A 17,062-nucleotide genomic window follows, 5' to 3' on the forward strand; every position below is an offset into this window, starting at 1 on the left:
AAAACAGCAGGTCTGGGACAGGTAGCACGTCCGGTGAACAGGTCAGGGTTCCATAGCCACAGGCAGAACAGTTGAAACTGGAGCAGCAGCACGGCCAGGTGGACTGGGGACAGCAAGGAGTCATCATGCCAGGTAGTCCTGAGGCATGGTCCTAGGGCTCAGGTCCTCAAAGAGAGAGAAAGAGAGAAAGAGAGAAAGAGAGAATTAGAGAGAGCATACTTAAATTCACACAGGACACCGGATAAGACAGGAGAAATACTCCAGATATAACAGACTGACCCTAGCCCCACGACACATAAACTACTGCAGCATAAATACTGGAGGCTGAGACAGGAGGGGTCAGGAGACACTGTGGCCCCATCCGAAGATACCCCCGGACAGGGCCAAACAGGCAGGATATAACCCCACCCACTTTGCCAAAGCACAGCCCCCACACCACTAGAGGGATACCTTCAACCACCAACTTACCATCCTGAGACAAGGCCGAGTATAGCCCACAAAGATCTCCGCCACGGCACAACCCAAGGGGGGCGCCAACCCAGACAGGAAGACCACGTCAGTGACTCAACCCACTCAAGTGATGCACCCCTCCTAGGGACGGCATGGAAGAACACCAATAAGCCAGTGACTCAGCCCCTGTAATAGGGTTAGAGGCAGAGAATCCCAGTGGAGAGAGGGGAACCGGCCAGGCAGAGACAGCAAGGGCGGTTCGTTGCTCCAGAGCCTTTCCGTTCACCTTCACACTCCTGGGCCAGACTACACTCAATCATAGGACCTACTGAAGAGATGAGTCTTCAGTAAAGACTTAAAGGTTGAGACCGAGTCTGCGTCTCTCACATGGGTAGGCAGACCATTCCATAAAAATTGAGCTCTATAGGAGAAAGCCCTGCCTCCAGCTGTTTGCTTAGAAATTCTAGGTACAATTAGGAGGCCTGCGTCTTGTGACCGTAGCGTATGTGTAGGTATGTACGGCAGGACCAAATTGGAAAGATAGGTAGGAGCAAGCCCATGTAATGCTTTGTAGGTTAGCAGTAAAACCTTGAAATCAGCCCTTGCCTTAACAGGAAGCCAGTGTAGGGAGGCTAGCACTGGAGTAATATGATCAAATGTTTTGGTTCTAGTCAGGATTCTAGCAGCCATATTTAGCACTAACTGAAGTTTATTTAGTGCTTTATCCGGGTAGCCGGAAAGTAGAGCATTGCAGTAGTCCAACCTAGAAGTAACAAAAGCATGGATACATTTTTCTGCATCATTTTTGGACAGAAAGTTTCTGATTTTTGCAATGTTACGTAGATGGAAAAAAGCTGTCCTTGAAACAGTCTTGATATGTTCTTCAAAAGAGAGATCAGGGTCCAGAGTAACGCCGAGGTACTTCACAGTTTTATTTGAGACGACTGTACAACCATCAAGATTAATTGTCAGATTCAACAGAAGATCTCTTTGTTTCTTGGGACCTAGAACAAGCATCTCTGTTTTGTCCGAGTTTAAAAGTAGAAAGTTTGCAGCCATCCACTTCCTTATGTCTGAAACACAGGCTTCTAGCGAGGGCAATTTTGGGCCTTCACCATGTTTCATTGAAATGTACAGCTGTGTGTCATCCACATAGCAGTGAAATGTAACATTATGTTTTTGAAGGACATCCCCAAGAGGTAAAATATATAGTGAAAACAATAGTGGTCCTAAAACGGAACCTTGAGGAACACTGACATTTACAGTTGATTGACAGAGGACAAACCATTCACAGAGACAAACTGATATCTTTCCGACAGATAAGATCTAAACCAGGCCAGAACTTGTCCGTGTAGACCAATTTGGGTTTCCAATCTCTCCAAAAGAATGTGGTGATCGATGGTATCAAAAGCAGCACTAAGATCTAGGAGCACGAGGACAGATGTAGAGCCTCGGTCTGATGCCATTAAAAGGTCATTTACCACCTTCACAGGTGCAGTCTCAGTGCTATGATGTGATCTAAAACCAGACTGAAGTGTTTCGTATACATTGTTTGTCTTCAGGAAGGCAGTGAGTTGCTGCGCAACAGCTTTTTCAATTTTTTTGAGAGGAATGGAAGATTCGACATAGGCCGATAGTTTTTTATATTTTCTAGGTCAAGATTTGGCATTTTCAAGAGAGGCTGTATTACTGCCACTTTTAGTGAGTTTGGTACACATCCGGTGGATAGAGAGCTGTTTATTATGTTCAACATAGGAGGGCCAAGCACAGGAAGCAGCTCTTTCAGTAGTTTAGTTGGATTAGGGTCCAGTATGCAGCTTCAAGGTTTAGAGGCCATGATTATTTTCATCATTGTGTCAAGAGATATAGTACTAAAACACTTTAGTGTCTCCCTTGATCCTAGGTCCTGGCAGAGTTGTGCAGACTCAGGACAACGGAGCTTTGGAGGAATTCGCAGATTTGAAGAGGAGTCTGTAATTTGCTTTCTAATGATCATGATCTTTTCCTCAAAGAAGTTCATGAATTTATTACTGCTGAAGTGAAAGCCATCCTCTCTTGGGGAATACTGCTTTTTAGTTAGCTTTGCGACAGTATCAAAAATAAATTTCGGATTGTTCTTATTTTCCTCAATTAAGTTGGAAAAATAGGATGATTGAGCAGCAGTGAGGGCTCTTCGATACTGCACGGTACTGTCTTTCCAAGCTAGTCGGAAGACTTCCAGTTTGGTGTGACGCCATTACCGTTCCAATTTTCTGGAAGCTTGCTTCAGAGCTCGTGTATTTTCTGTATACCAGGGAGCTAGTTTCTTATGACAAATGTTTTTAGTTTTTAGGGGTGCAACTGCATCTAGGGTATTGCGCAAAGTTAAATTTAATTCCTCAGTTAGGTGGTTAACTGATTTTTGTCCTCTGATGTCCTTGGGTAGGCAGAGGGAGCCTGGAAGGGCATCAAGGAATCTTTGGGTTGTCTGAGAATTTATAGCACGACTTTTGATGCTCCTTGGTTGGGGTCTGAGCAGATTATTTGTTGCGATTGCAAACGTAATAAAATGGTGGTCCGAGAGTCCAGGATTATGAGGAAAAACATTAAGATCCACAACATTTATTCCACATGACAAAACTAGGTCCAGAGTATGACTGTGGCAGTGAGTAGGTCCAGAGACATGTTGGACAAAACCCATTGAGTCGATGATGGCTCTGAAAGCCTTTTGGAGTGGGTCTGTGGACTTTTCCATGTGAATATTAAAGTCACCAAAAATTAGAATATTATCTGCTGTGACTACAATGTCCGATAGGAATTCAGGGAACTCAGTGAAGAACGCTGTATAAGGCCCAGGAGGCCTGTAAACAGTAGCTATAAAAAGTGATTGAGTAGGCTGCATAGATTTCATGACTAGAAGCTCAAAAGACGAAAATGTCGTTGTTTGTTTTTTGTAAATTGAAATTTGCTATCGTAAATGTTAGCAACACCTCCGCCTTTCCGGGATGCACGGGGGATATGGTCACTAGTGTAACCAGGAGGTGAGGCCTCATTTAACACAGTAAATTTATCAGGCTTAAGCCATGTTTCAGTCAGGCCAATCACATCAAGATTATGATCAGTGATTAGTTCATTGACTATAACTGCCTTTGAAGTGAGGGATCTAACATTAAGTAGCCCTATTTTGAGATGTGAGGTATCACGATCTCTTTCAATAATGGCAGGAATGGAGGAGGTCTTTATTCTAGTGAGATTGCTAAGGCGAACACCGCCATGTTTAGTTTTGCCCAACCTAGGTCGAGGCACAGACACGGTCTCAATGGGGATAGCTGAGCTGACTACACTGACAGTGCTAGTGGCAGACTCCACTAAGCTGGCAGGCTGGCTAACAGCCTGCTGCCTGGCCTGCACCCTATTTCATTGTGGAGCTAGGGGAGTTAGAGCCCTGTCGATGTTCGTAGATAAGATGAGAGCCCCCCTTCAGCTAGGATGGAGTCCGTCACTCCTCAACAGGCCAGGCTTGGTCCTGTTTGTGGGTGAGTCCCAGAAAGAGGGCCAATTATCTACAAATTCTATCTTTTGGGAGGAGCAGAAAACAGTTTTCAACCAGCGATTGAGTTGGGAGACTCTGCTGTAGAGCTCATCACTCCCCCTAACTGGGAGGGGGCAGAGAAAATTACTCGATGCCGACACATCTTTCTAGCTGCATTGTATATACAATGCTTCTTAATTCAGTCTTTTCAGCCTAGCAAGTGAGTTTATGAGCTGTAGTAACAAGTGACTCTGGCATTGGCTTACATAGGCACTGCACTGAAGGCTGGAAAGTCCCACCTATTTCATTGGCTGAGAGACCTGTCAATTTAGCAAGGCAAGTCAGTTAAACACAAGTTCTTATTTCACAATGACAGCCTACCCCAACCAAACTGGACCAATTGTGCACCGCCCTATGAGACTCCCAATCACAGCCAGATGTGATACTGCCTGCATTTGAACCAGGGACTGTAGTGACACCTCTTGCACTGAGATGCAGTGCATTAGACCACTGCGCCACTCGGGAGCTCAGGAGTAAAAGGTAAATGATGCGGAATTAAAATCACCGGCAACCAGAAAATGTATGTCTTCGTGTTTGTTTATAGCCTTGTACAGTTCATTAAGTGGCAGCTTGTTATTTTTCTTGTCCTGAGGTGGAATGTATACGACAGTTACAATAACAGCTGAAAACTCCCTCTGGAGGTAGATGAGTCGGAATTTGACTATCAGGTATTCCAACAGTAGGTCAACACTTCAACCGTGCTCGAGTCAAGAGGAAAAATGATAGCGGATACATTTAGTGAAAATAAGTAAAAATAAATGACGAAATAATCACAAAATAGCTCAATTGGGTTGGAGCTTGCAAAATGGTGGCCATCCACTATGGGGCCATCTTGGGCCATCTATTAGGCATTTATTCAGTAATCTTTCTTCTTTATCTAATAATTGTGTTTATTCATTCACAACTAGGATGTTGCTGAGCCCAGCACAGGCAGTGTGGTCCCCTGGTCTTCTGATCCCAGTGATGTGGGAAAGGATGCTGGGCTTAGCAGAGACAGCTCAGAGGTGGACGCACACACACACGTTACATTAACAAATGGGACACCTGCTCTTTCCAATGTATCATATGTATCTACAGATGTAGGATCTTAATTTGATCACCCTGTTGCGGGAGAGCTTTCCTGAAATGCAGGAAATGTAAAACTTGTAGTGTGTTTGAAGTTTAAAAAGACTTCTGAAGTTTGTAATTTCCACTTTGAAATTTCAGACTTGATTTTCCCATACAAACAAATCTATCAACCCCTACAAAAATGTCCATTAATTATAATCCACATAATAATTCACATTTCCTGTTGCTGCAGGATATTTTAATCCTTCTGTAGGAAACTGGCTTAAATTAACCTCTTAAGGATTCACCACTTTTCGCCCCTTTTGGACAGTGCAGTTAGATTAACAAGAATTTAAGCTTTCTGAAAATATCAGATATGTCTATGTCCTGGGAAAGGTTCTTGTTAATTACAACCTCCTGCTAATCGCATTAGCCTATGTTTGGTCAACTGTCCCGTGGGGGACCCACCGATCCTATATCTGTAAAGGCCAGTTTATAATAATTGTATTTTGCTCCAAATTTGGCAGGTGAAAAGAAACAGAGGGGAACCCAGAAACACTTGGAGGAGAGCTATCCAGGCAGAAATGACTGTGTGTGGCCTCAACTGCTGTGGCCTGGAAACACTTTCCACAAACCGAGTGAGATGGAGGACATTTGTCATTTACCTATGCTCGGAGGTGGTGTTGAATTAATGAGTTGAATCCTATTTGATTCCAGTCTTATAGTATGAAGCTCAATTACAGACATACTCTGGTAATTTGGCGACAAATAAAGTATTTTTTAAACCTCGGATTTGGGCTGGATGTGTCAATGTGTAGTTTAGACATCCATAATCAGCAAAATTACTGTGTTACCTCAATTAGCCATGCAATCCATAGTTTGAAAGTGACTGTTTTCTTGAAGCTGTGTCTCGCCATTTCCCCTACATTCCCCCCCACGTGGGGCTCAGTGGACACAGCAGAGTGAGCAAGAGAGCAATGACTTGGTGCACATATCTATACACGTGATGTAGTAGCAATTTTTGGAGGCCCCTTTTCGCTCGTGAGTACTACTTTCAGAACTACTGGCTAAAAAGTACACAAGTACCAGAGACTCTCTTTAAGTAATGGAAAAATCCTCCAAGAAGATTCCTGGTTAATTTTCATCCTAATGAATGGCTGGTTAATTTCCATACCTAATACTGTACATATGTAGGATCTTAATTTGAGCCAGTTTGCTACAGCAGGAAAAGAATCCTGCAGCAACAGCAAACGTGAATTATTATGCAGATTATAATTAATGGACATTTTTGTAGAGGTTAATACATTTCTCATTAGGGCAAATCAAGTCTGATATTCTAAAGTAGAAATTACAAACGTTAAAATTATTTTTAAACCTAGAGTAAACTACAAGTTTGCATTTCCTGCTGTACAGGAAAATTTGCGGCAATAAAAGAGATCCTGCATCTGTATGGGTGAGAAAACAGCTTCCGATCCTCTCCTCTTCTTCTGCCACCTACTGGGAGACTCTTGAATTGTTATGAAACTGACTGCATGGATGAGTTTTCAGAGTGCAATGCCCCCTCCATGTTTATCATTAGTTTTCACAGATCCTTTTAGAATCAAAAAGATCATTGTGAAAATGGAGTAGTCATGACGTGTGTGTGTCTTGAGGGGTGTTGTGTTGTAGAGCTGGAGTATGTGTCTCGCTGCTTAACCAAGCGTAATAATGTGTGCATGTGGAGCTGTAAACCAGGCTACCGCTTCAGAAGCAGTGGGCCCTGTCTGGACTGTGAGAAGATCCCCAGTATTGTCACGTCCTGACCATAGAAAGCTTTTATTTTCTATGGTAGAGTAGGTCAGGGCGTGACAGGGGGTTTTGTCTAGTTTGTATTTTCTATGTTGTGTGGTTCTAGTTTCTGTTTTTCTAGGTTTTTTTGGGGGGGATGACCTCCAATTAGAGGCAGCTGGTCATCGTTGTCTCTAATTGGGGATCATATTTAAGTGGTTGTTTTTCCCACCTGGGTTTGTGGGAGATTATTTTGAGGTAGTGTATGTTTCACCTCTTCGTCACAGTTTGTTATTTAGTTTTGTAGTTTATTTGTATGTCTTGCATAGTTTCATAGTTATAATAAAATGTGGAACGATACACACGCTGCGCCTTAGTCCGCTCCTTCATACGACAAACGTGACAGAATCTCCCACCACCAAAGGACCAAGCAGCTTGCCCAGGAGGAGTAGGTATCCTGGGCCTGGGAGAGAAGAGAATGGAGGACATCCTGGACCTGGGAGGAGGTAATGGCAGGGGACAAGACCCTGCCATGGAAGCAGGCGGAGACAGCGAGAGAGGAACGGCGACAATACGAGGAACTAGCATGGCAACGACGGAAGCCCGAGAGGCAGCTCCAAGAAATCTTTTGGGGGGGGCACACGGGTTGGTCGGCAAAGTCGAGGGGTGAGTCTGAGAGCGAAGAGGAATATTGGGAGAGACTGAGTGAGGAGTACTGTGAGATAGTTGAGGGGGGGATGAGAGAGAGCTGTTGGTTTGGCATAGTATGGTTTGACATAGTATGTACGGCATTTTCCCTGAGGAGCATGTTAGCCGTCAGATGCCACCTGAGTCAGCTCCCCGTATTCATCCCGAGAAGTGTATTAAAGTTCCGGTACAAATGAGGCCGGCTATACGCACCAGGTCTTCAGTGCGCCTTCACAGCCCAGTACGTCCTGTGCCAACTCTCTGTACTCACTGTGGGGAGCGTGTGACCGGTCAGGCACCATGTTTTGCGGTGATACGCACGGTGTCTCCAGTGCGCATTCACAGCCCAGTTCGTCCTGTGCCAGCGCCCCGCACTTGCCGGGCTAAAGTGAGCATCCAGCCAGGACGGATTGTGCCAGCCCTATGCTCCAGACCTCCAGTGCACCTCCACAGCCCAGTACGCCCTGTGCCTGCTCCTCGCACTCGCCCTGAAGTGCGTGTCACCAGTCTGGTGCCACCTGTCCCGGCTCTACGCACTAGGCCTCCAGTGAGTCTCTCCAGTCTGGTGCTACGCCTCGAACCAGAGCCGCCTCCTATACTGGCGGATAAGCAGGATGAGCAGAACCGCCTCCGATGCAGGACATCCGCGGGATGAGAAGGTTCTTCGTCCTGCACCAGAGCCACCACCAACATTAGTCACCCACCCTAACCCTCCCTTTTTTTGTTGTTTCAGGTTTGCGTTCGGAGTCCGCACCTTTGGGGGGGGGGGGGGGGTTACTGTAACGTCCTGACCATAGAAAGCTCTTATTTTCTATGGTAGAGTAGGTCAGGGCGTGACAGGGGTTTTTGTCTAGTTTGTATTTTCTATGTTGTGTGGTTCTAGTTTCTGTTTTTCTATGTTTTATGGGGGGGTGATCTCCAATTAGAGGCAGCTGGTCATTGTTGTCTCTAATTGGGGATCATATTTAAGTGGTTGTTTTTCCCTACCTGGGTTTGTGCGAGATTATTTTGAGGTAGTGTATGTTTCACCTCTTCGTCACAGTTTGTTATTTTGTTTAGTAGTTTATTTGTATGTCTTGCATATTTTCATAGTTAAAATAAAATGTGGAATGAGACACACGCTGCGCCTTGGTCCGCTCCTTCATACGACAAACGTGACAAGTGTGACCACACCACGCAGTAGGGAACTTATCATTAGGCAACTCAGACAATTGTTTCACATCAGTGGCCTCGTGAACTTGGCATAGATTTGTTTAAGAATACATACAGTAAGTTACCTTCGGAATGTATTCAGACCCCTTCAATTTTTCCACATTTTGTTACGTTACAGCCTTATTCTAAAATGGATTATAATATTTTACCTTCTAACTTTGAAACAAATATGATCATATTTAGTGACAATACAAAATTGGCAACATTTCATATAACTAATGACAGAGTATTTTCTGCCCAGATGCCATTCAAATGCCTGCTGACTCGTTACAACTTCAGCTTTAAGCACAAGGTGATTTTGTCCCTCTGTGACCAAGAGAAAGTGGTCTTGTTTAAATTCATGACATTATTTAGTTTTTTTTTTCATGTTGAGAGCTCCAAATCCATCTGAGAGTATCAGAGTGAGATGAGACTGCTTTAATCACAAGAGTCTCCTGTTTCATATGCCATATTGTAAGCAGAGCTGCGAGGTTCACAGACAGGGGAGTTCAATCCTTTGTCTGGATAGGCCAGAAAATGTGACGTGTTGCTCCCTACACAAATTAGGTGTCAGATTTCATAAACCGCAAGAACGGAATGCGTAGCAGGACAATCAGAACTGTCAAGGAGTGCACAGCAATTTTTTTTATTTACTTTATTTATTTCACCTTTATTTAACCAGGTAGGCAAGTTGAGAACAAGTTCTCATTTACAATTGCGACCTGGCCATGATAAAGCAAAGCAGTTCGACAACATACAACAACACAGAGTTACACATGGAGTAAAACAAATATACAGTCAATAATACAGTAGAAAAATAAGTCTATGTACAATGTGAGCAAATGAGGTGAGATAAGGGAGGTAAAGGCAAAAAAAGAGTCCATGGTGGCAAAGTAAATACAATATAGAAAGTAAAACACTGGAATGGTAGATTTGTAGATGGTAGATTAATGTTAATTAATGATTAATGGTAGATTAATGTTGCACCACTCACAGAGCGCTCTGTACACACAAATGTTGGTTGGAACTGGTCTAGAACCACTAAAAATCCCCAAATAGGGGACTTAAAGTTCTGTGTCCATCTCTGCTGTGTTTTCCAGGGCAGCCAAAGTGTGCCTGACCCATTCTCTGGAGATGTGTAGGTTGGGGCCGGACCACCAGGACTGTGCCCAGTCCCTCAACAATCTAGCTGGCCTACACACAGAGAGGAGGGAGTACGAGACTGCAGAGGACATGTATGAGCGAGCCCTGGACATCAGGATGAGAGCCCTGTCCCCTGACCACCCCATCCCTGGCCTACATCCTCAAACACCTGGCCAAGCTCTACAAACACAGAGTAGGTTGAGGAGATGGAATGTTTCTAACAAAGCCACCAGAGGGCTGTTGCATATAATCCCATTAAGACAAGTCCTAGACAAAACATTTTTTAAGTTTATTTCTATTTTTAAAGGAGACGCTAACTTTTTTTTACAACCAAATCTGTATTTTTGATGTAAATGGCATGCTATAGAAGTGTACAGACATTTTTTTTTCTGCATTTTCACTTGTATTTGCAAAACCTACCCCAACCAACCTACCCCAACGTTGTGCAGTATGGCGGTGTCAAAAAAACCATGAACAAAGGCTCCAAAAACACCCAAATACGTATTATTTTTAAATGGAAATGCTCCCGTTACAGTGATGCTGGTCTTTAGATGTTTGTCACATGAAATTGTGTCATTCTTAACTGATCTGCAACATTATATTCCATTTTGTGTGACTCGAGCGGTTTAACACAAACACACACACACACAAACGCAGCCTTATTGTTCATACAGTATATACAGTACTATGAGCTGAACATCATCATTGTTATCAACCCCATATCTCTTTATGATCCTTGTTTTCTCTCTTCTCTGTCCATCTTCCTCTCCTGCCTCCTCCCTCTCTTTCCCCCAGCTATGAGGAGGGGGACTTTGAGAAAGCAGAGGAGCTATACAAGCCAGCCATGGACATCAAAGAGGTGGAGCCGTCTCAACACTCGTCCAGTGGGGTAACATTTAGCCTGCAACAGCCCGCCCCTCTCCCACATGCCCCCAGGTGAACCCGCCCTCTACCGCCCCTCCCATGAACACAAGTGGTGGATCTCGTTTTGTCTTTCCTTGATCCCGTGTGTCCATTTCCTTGTCTCCTTCTAGAAATGCATTGGTGGAGAAGGTCTGAGGGTAGGCACATTGGATCTTCTCCTTTAATGCATTTTGAGAAGGGGGGGGGAAAGGAGAGAGGACATGAGGAATCAAGGAATTACAACTGAGGGTCACCCAGGGTTCACAATCTGCATTCCTGAGAAGAACAAAGTCAATCGCGCTCTCAATGGTTCGTTATGCTGCTTTGAGATGGAACAGTGTAGTGGTGTCACCTGTCAAGTGTACTGTAGCTAACTGCCTTTATGGAAATTTGAAGTATGCTTTATTCAATAATGTCTGTATTGTTATTTTTTTGTAAAAAAAACTAACATAATAATGTAATCATTTATTATTAAATCATGAGAAATTATGTCAACACCAGGTTATGAAGGTTTTTTATTCCATATTCAAATCAAAGTTTATTTGTCACAATGCAGATAGCCCGGTTAGCCAATGTGCGGGAGCACTGGTTGGTCGGCCCAATTGAGGTAGTATGTACATGAATGTATTGTTAAAGTGACTATGCATATATGATAAACAGAGAGTAGTAGCAGCAGCATAAAAGAGGGGTTGAGGGGGGGGGGCACACAATGCAAATAGTCCGGGTAGCCATTTGATTACCTGTTCAGGAGTCTTATGGTTTGGGGGTAAAAACTGTTGAGAAGCCTTTTTGTCCTAGACTTGGCACTCCGGTACTGCTTGCCATGCGGTAGTAGAGAGAACAGTCTATGGCTGGGGTCTTTGACCATTTTTAGGGCCTTCCTCTGACACCGCCTGGTGTAGAGGTCCTGGATGGCAGGCAGCTTAGCCCCAGTGATGTACTGGGCTGTACGCACTACCCTCTGTAGCGCCTTGAGGTCAGAGGCCGAGCAATTGCCCTACCAGGCAGTGATGCAACCAGTCAGGATGCTCTCGATGTTGCAGCTGTAGAACCTTTTGAGGATCTCAGGGCCCATGCCCAATCTTTTTAGTTTCCTGAGGGGGAATAGGCTTTGTCGTGCCCTCTTCACGACTGTCTTGGTGTGTTTGGACCGTTCTAGTTTGTTGTTGATGTGGACACCAAGGAACTTGAAGCTCTCAACCTGCTCCACTACAGCCCCGTCGAAGAGAATGGGGGCGTGCTCGGTCCTCCTTTTCCTGTAGTCCACAATCATCTCCTTAGTCTTGGTTACGTTCACAAACATTTCCAAATTACTATGTTTCTCTGGTACTATCTATGGATGCATATAGCTGTCAATGTCATTTGCATTTCAAAGAACAGCTCAAATAAGCAAAGAGAAACAACAGTCCATCATTACTTTAAGACACGAAGGTCAGTCAATGCGGAAAATTTCAAGAACTTTGAAAGTTTCCTCCAGTGCAGTTGCAAAAACCATCAAGCGCTATGATGAAACTGGCTCTCATGAGGATCGCCACAGGAAAGGAAGACCCAAAGTTACCTCTGCTGCAGAGGATAAGTTCATTAGAGTTAACTGTACCTCAGATTGCAGCCCAAATAAATGCTTCACAGAGTTCAAGTAACAGACACATCTCAACATCAACTGTTCAGAGGACTTTGCGTGAATCAGGCCTTCATGGTCGATTTTTCTGAAAAGAAACCACTACTAAATGACTCCAATAATAAGAAGAGACTTGCTTGGGCCAAGAAACACGAGCAATGGACATTAGACCGGTGTAAATATGCCCTTTGGTCTGATGAGTCTAAATTTGAGATTTTTGGTTCCAACCGCTGTGTCTTTGTGAGACGCAGAGTAGGTGAACAGATGATATCTGCATGTGTGGTTCCCACAATGAAGCACTGGGTAGATGGTGTGGGGATGCTTTGCTGGTGACACTGTCTGTGATTTATTTAGAATTCAAGGCACACTTAACCAGCATGGCTACCACAGCATTCTGAAGCAATACGCCATCCCATCTGGTTTGTGCTAAGTGGGACTATCATTTGTTTCTCAACAGGACAGTGACCCAAAACACATCTCCAGGCTGCGTAAGGGCTATTTGACCAAGGAGAGTGATGGAGTGCTGCATCAGATGACCTGGCCTCCACAGTCACCTGACTTCACCCAATTGAGATGGCTTGGGATGAGTTGGACCGCAGAGTGAAGGAAAAGCAGCCAACAAATGCTCAGCATATGTGGGAACTCCTTCAAGACTGTTGGAAAAGCATTTCTCATGAAGCTGGTTGAGAGAATTCCAAGTGTGTGCAAAGCTGTCATCAAGGCAAAGGGTTGCTACTTTCATGAATCTAAAATATATTTGGATTTGTTTAACACTTTTATGATTCCATATGTTATTTCATAGTTTTTATGTCTTCACTATTATTATACATTGTAGAAAATAGTCAAAATTAAGAAAAACCCTTGAATGAGTAGGTGTGTCCAAACTTTTGACTGGTAGTGTATATGGTTGAGTCATCAGCATACATGGACACACAGGCTGTGTTTAATGCCAGTGGCAGGTCATTGGTAAAAATATAAAATAGTAGAGGGTACAGTGAGCTGCCCTGTGGTACACAACACCCTACATGTTTGACATTAAAGAGGCTTCCATTAAAGAAAACCCCCTGAATTATATTAGATATATTGCTCTGAATCCACGATATGGCAGAGGTTGAAAAGCCATAAAACCTACATTTTCTCCACAAGAGGTTATGGCCAATAATATTAAAGGCTGCACTGAAATCTAACAGTATAGCTCCCACAATCTTTTTATTATAAATTTATTTGAACCAATCATCAGTCATTTGTGTCCGTGTAGTACATGTTGAGTGCCCTTCTCTGTAAGCATGCTGGAAGTCTGTTGTCAATTTGTTTACAGAAAAATAGCATTGTATTTGGTCAAACACAATTTTTTCCAACAGTTTGATTAGAACCAGTATAGGCCGCTTTAAAACTCTTGGGTAGCGGAATGACTGACTTCCCTCCAGGCCTGAGGACAAACTCCTTCCTCTAGACTCAGATTAAAGATATGACAAATAGGAGTGGTCATATCATCCTCAGTAGCTTTCCATCTAAATGATCAATGCCAAGAGGTGTATCATTATTGATTGATAACAATAATTTTCCCACTTCTCCCACACTAACTTTACAAAATTCAAACTTACAATGTTTTTATTTATTTTTTGCATGAATACGATGGCTCACTGTTCGTTGTTGGCATTTCCTGGCTAAGTTTGCCCACTTACACCACATACACTATCAAGCATTTCCCACACTTTATTTAGATACTGACTGTGGCCTATAGCAACACCCCAAAATAATAGGCTTAAATGAGGCATGTGAAACTGCAACCACAACACTTCAATAACACTTGACATGAGATCTTCTCTAAGCATTACAGGGATATGGCTTTGAATATATACAGCATCACCTCCACCATAATCATGTGTCTCCTCTTTAGGTGTTACATCCTGTATTGCTAATTCAAAGGAATTATTGATATATGAGTATCAGAAAGGGTCAACATATGAATGTTATCTGATGTTAGCAAGTTATTGATTTCATTAACCTTATTTCTAAGGCTACATGTATTAATATGGGCTATTTTCAGCCCTTTCCTGGGTAGCTTATCAGAGATAGACGTAATATGGAAAATAACAAACACAGCAAGAGAAACAAAGCAAAAACATTCAGCAGTCCATTAATCAGTTGGTGTGAGTAAGTGTGTGTGTGTGCTGTGGGATTGAAGCTACAAACCCATAGGCTTGGCTTTCTCATCCCTTCTAGGCTTTTGGGAGGGAGAGTGGACAATGAGCAATGTCCTCATGTGCTCTAGCAGCTTTCATGGCGGGGATAAGTTATTTTCTCTTTTGGCGCAAAGCTTCTGGATAGTCCTCGTTGAGGAAGATGTATGCTCCTCTCAAGTTCTTGGCTCTTTCCAGAACAGTTACCTTGTCCTTGAACCTAAGGAACTTGACCATTATCAGCCTGTGGGTGCGCTACAGCTCAATCTTCCTGTAGTCTGTCTTAAGTTTCTCCAAAATAATTTCCCTCACTTTGCCCTCAGACTACATTCAGATCTCATATGGAGGAGATTCTGCAATTTCGTCCACAACAATGTTGTTCCGTCTTGATTGTCCATGATTTCTCTGTCATTGTTATCATGGATTCAAATACAGAACTGATGTCCTCTCTCAATGACTTACAGATTGCTGTCATCTTGCCGTTTTTATGTTTAATCTCATCGAGCAGACCCTGAGAGAACTGCAAATTGTTCTTCAGGTCTGGGACCTCTCTGGTCAGGTTGTCCATTATTTTATTTGTTGACTCCACCAGTACTTGGACACAACACTTGGAAGCTATTTTCTTGTCATTGTAACAACTGCTTGTGGAACTATTTTTGTTTGATTAGAAGATCCTTCACCTATGATAGAGAGACACCACTGTCCTCAACGGTACACCCACCGGCTTTGGTTTTTGCCATGGTAGCAATGCAGGCTATGCTGTTACCTCTCGCAGTTCCAGAAAGGCCAGGTTGCAGTGAAGATGGAAAAAACAACAAACAGCAGGGATTCTAGACAATTTAAAGCCTGGGACAACCTGCGGTCCCAGCCACAAGGGCTAACCGCGTCACAGGCTGAGTTCAAGCCCTCAAGGAAACCCCGCTAGCTTGATAGGCAGCTAACAGTGGCAGCTAGGCTAGCTGCTATGCCAAGCAGCTCATCCGACCATTGGTCAGCAGGATCCCTGGACAGATCACAGCGGTCCCATCAATGGATGCCAACCACGTCACGGTATCCAAACTCAAAAGGTAGCTAGCTAGTAACAAAACATGTTCAGTAGAATACTTTTTCAGACTTTAAAAACTTTCTAATACAACGAAACAAGTTCTCCCTCGTTCCACATTCAGCAGGAAGCACACTACTTTGATACGCATCATGGGGATGAAGAACTGAGTACACAGTGCACACTGAAAAATATACTGGACAAAATTTAAATGATTTTACTGCGTTACAGTTCATATAAGGAAAACAGTCAATTGAAATAAATAAATTAGGCCCTAATCTATGGATTTCACACGACTGGAAATGGGGGCAGCCATGGGTGGGCCTGGGAGGGCATAGGCCCATGCACTTGAGAGCCAGGCCCAGCCAATCAGAATTAGTTTTTCCCAACAAAAGGGCTTTATTACAGACAGAAATACTCCTCAGTTTCAAAAGCTGTCTGGGTGGCTGGTCTCAGATGATCCCCCAAGTGAAGAAGTCAGGAGTGAAGGTCCGGGGCTGGCTTATGGTAGAGAAATTAACATTAAATTATCTGGCAACAGGTGGACATTGCACAATCCCTCAAAACTTGAGACATCTGTGGCATTGTGTTGTGTGAAAAAACTGCACATTTTAGAGTGGCCTTTAATTGTCCCCAGCACAAGGTGCACCTGTGTAATGATCATGCTGTTTAATCAGCTTCTTGATATGCCACACCTGTCAGGTGTATGGATTATCTTGGCAAATGAGAAATGCTCATATACAGGGATTTAAACAAATTTGTGCACAACATTTGAGAGAAATAAGCTTTTTGTGTGAATGGAACATTTCTGGGATCTTTAATTTCAGCTCATGAAACATGGGACCAACACTTTACATGTTGTATTTGCATTTGTTCGGTATAAGGGCCACATACCCTCTACTACACCACTGCCCTCCAAGTATGACTTGAATTGTCAGGCCCAAACTTGCTCAACTTCAATTGCTCACATGGGCCATAACGTTAAAGATATCAACTTAATTTACAATGCAGCTAAAGATCTTGCAATTTATACTGTACTACAAGTTTAGGAGAGATCGGTTTAGTGGTTTCTGAGAAGATGTTTAAAAATGTAGAAAAATGTACATCATTTACCACAGCTCAAACATACTGGCCGCTATGAGCCAATGTGCTTGCATTAATGTTTTTCCTGCCCAACAGTGCCACCATGCGGCCAAACTGAAGCACACTTTACAGTTTTGCTGAACTCATACCCCTGACCATGTGTGACAAATTCCAGCATTCTGAGTCAAACCGATCAAGATATATAAACATGTGCCCATTATAGCGCCACCGTGTGGTTGATCTGAATGTGCTTGCATTTGTTGTCTTGACAGCATTTGGATATAACCAGTTTTGTTACAACATGAATATTCATATATGATTTATATGCGTTTATGAGCCAGACCACGCCCACGTTCTTTTTTATTGGTCAGTAGCGG

General features: G+C 43.4%; 1 long non-coding RNA gene across 1 annotated transcript; it reads left to right on the top strand.

Moving 5' to 3' along the window:
- Nucleotides 1-9,820: 9,820 nt before the first annotated feature.
- LOC115151299 (uncharacterized) lies at nt 9,821-11,256 on the top strand. Its single transcript, XR_003867260.1, has 2 exons — nt 9,821-10,049; nt 10,652-11,256. It is a non-coding gene; the product is annotated as an uncharacterized LOC115151299 (long non-coding RNA).
- The last annotated feature ends 5,806 nt before the right edge of the window (nt 11,257-17,062 follow it).

This window comes from Salmo trutta, chromosome 17 (genome assembly GCF_901001165.1).
Source record: "Salmo trutta chromosome 17, fSalTru1.1, whole genome shotgun sequence".
NCBI classification, from domain to species: Eukaryota; Metazoa; Chordata; class Actinopteri; order Salmoniformes; family Salmonidae; genus Salmo; species Salmo trutta.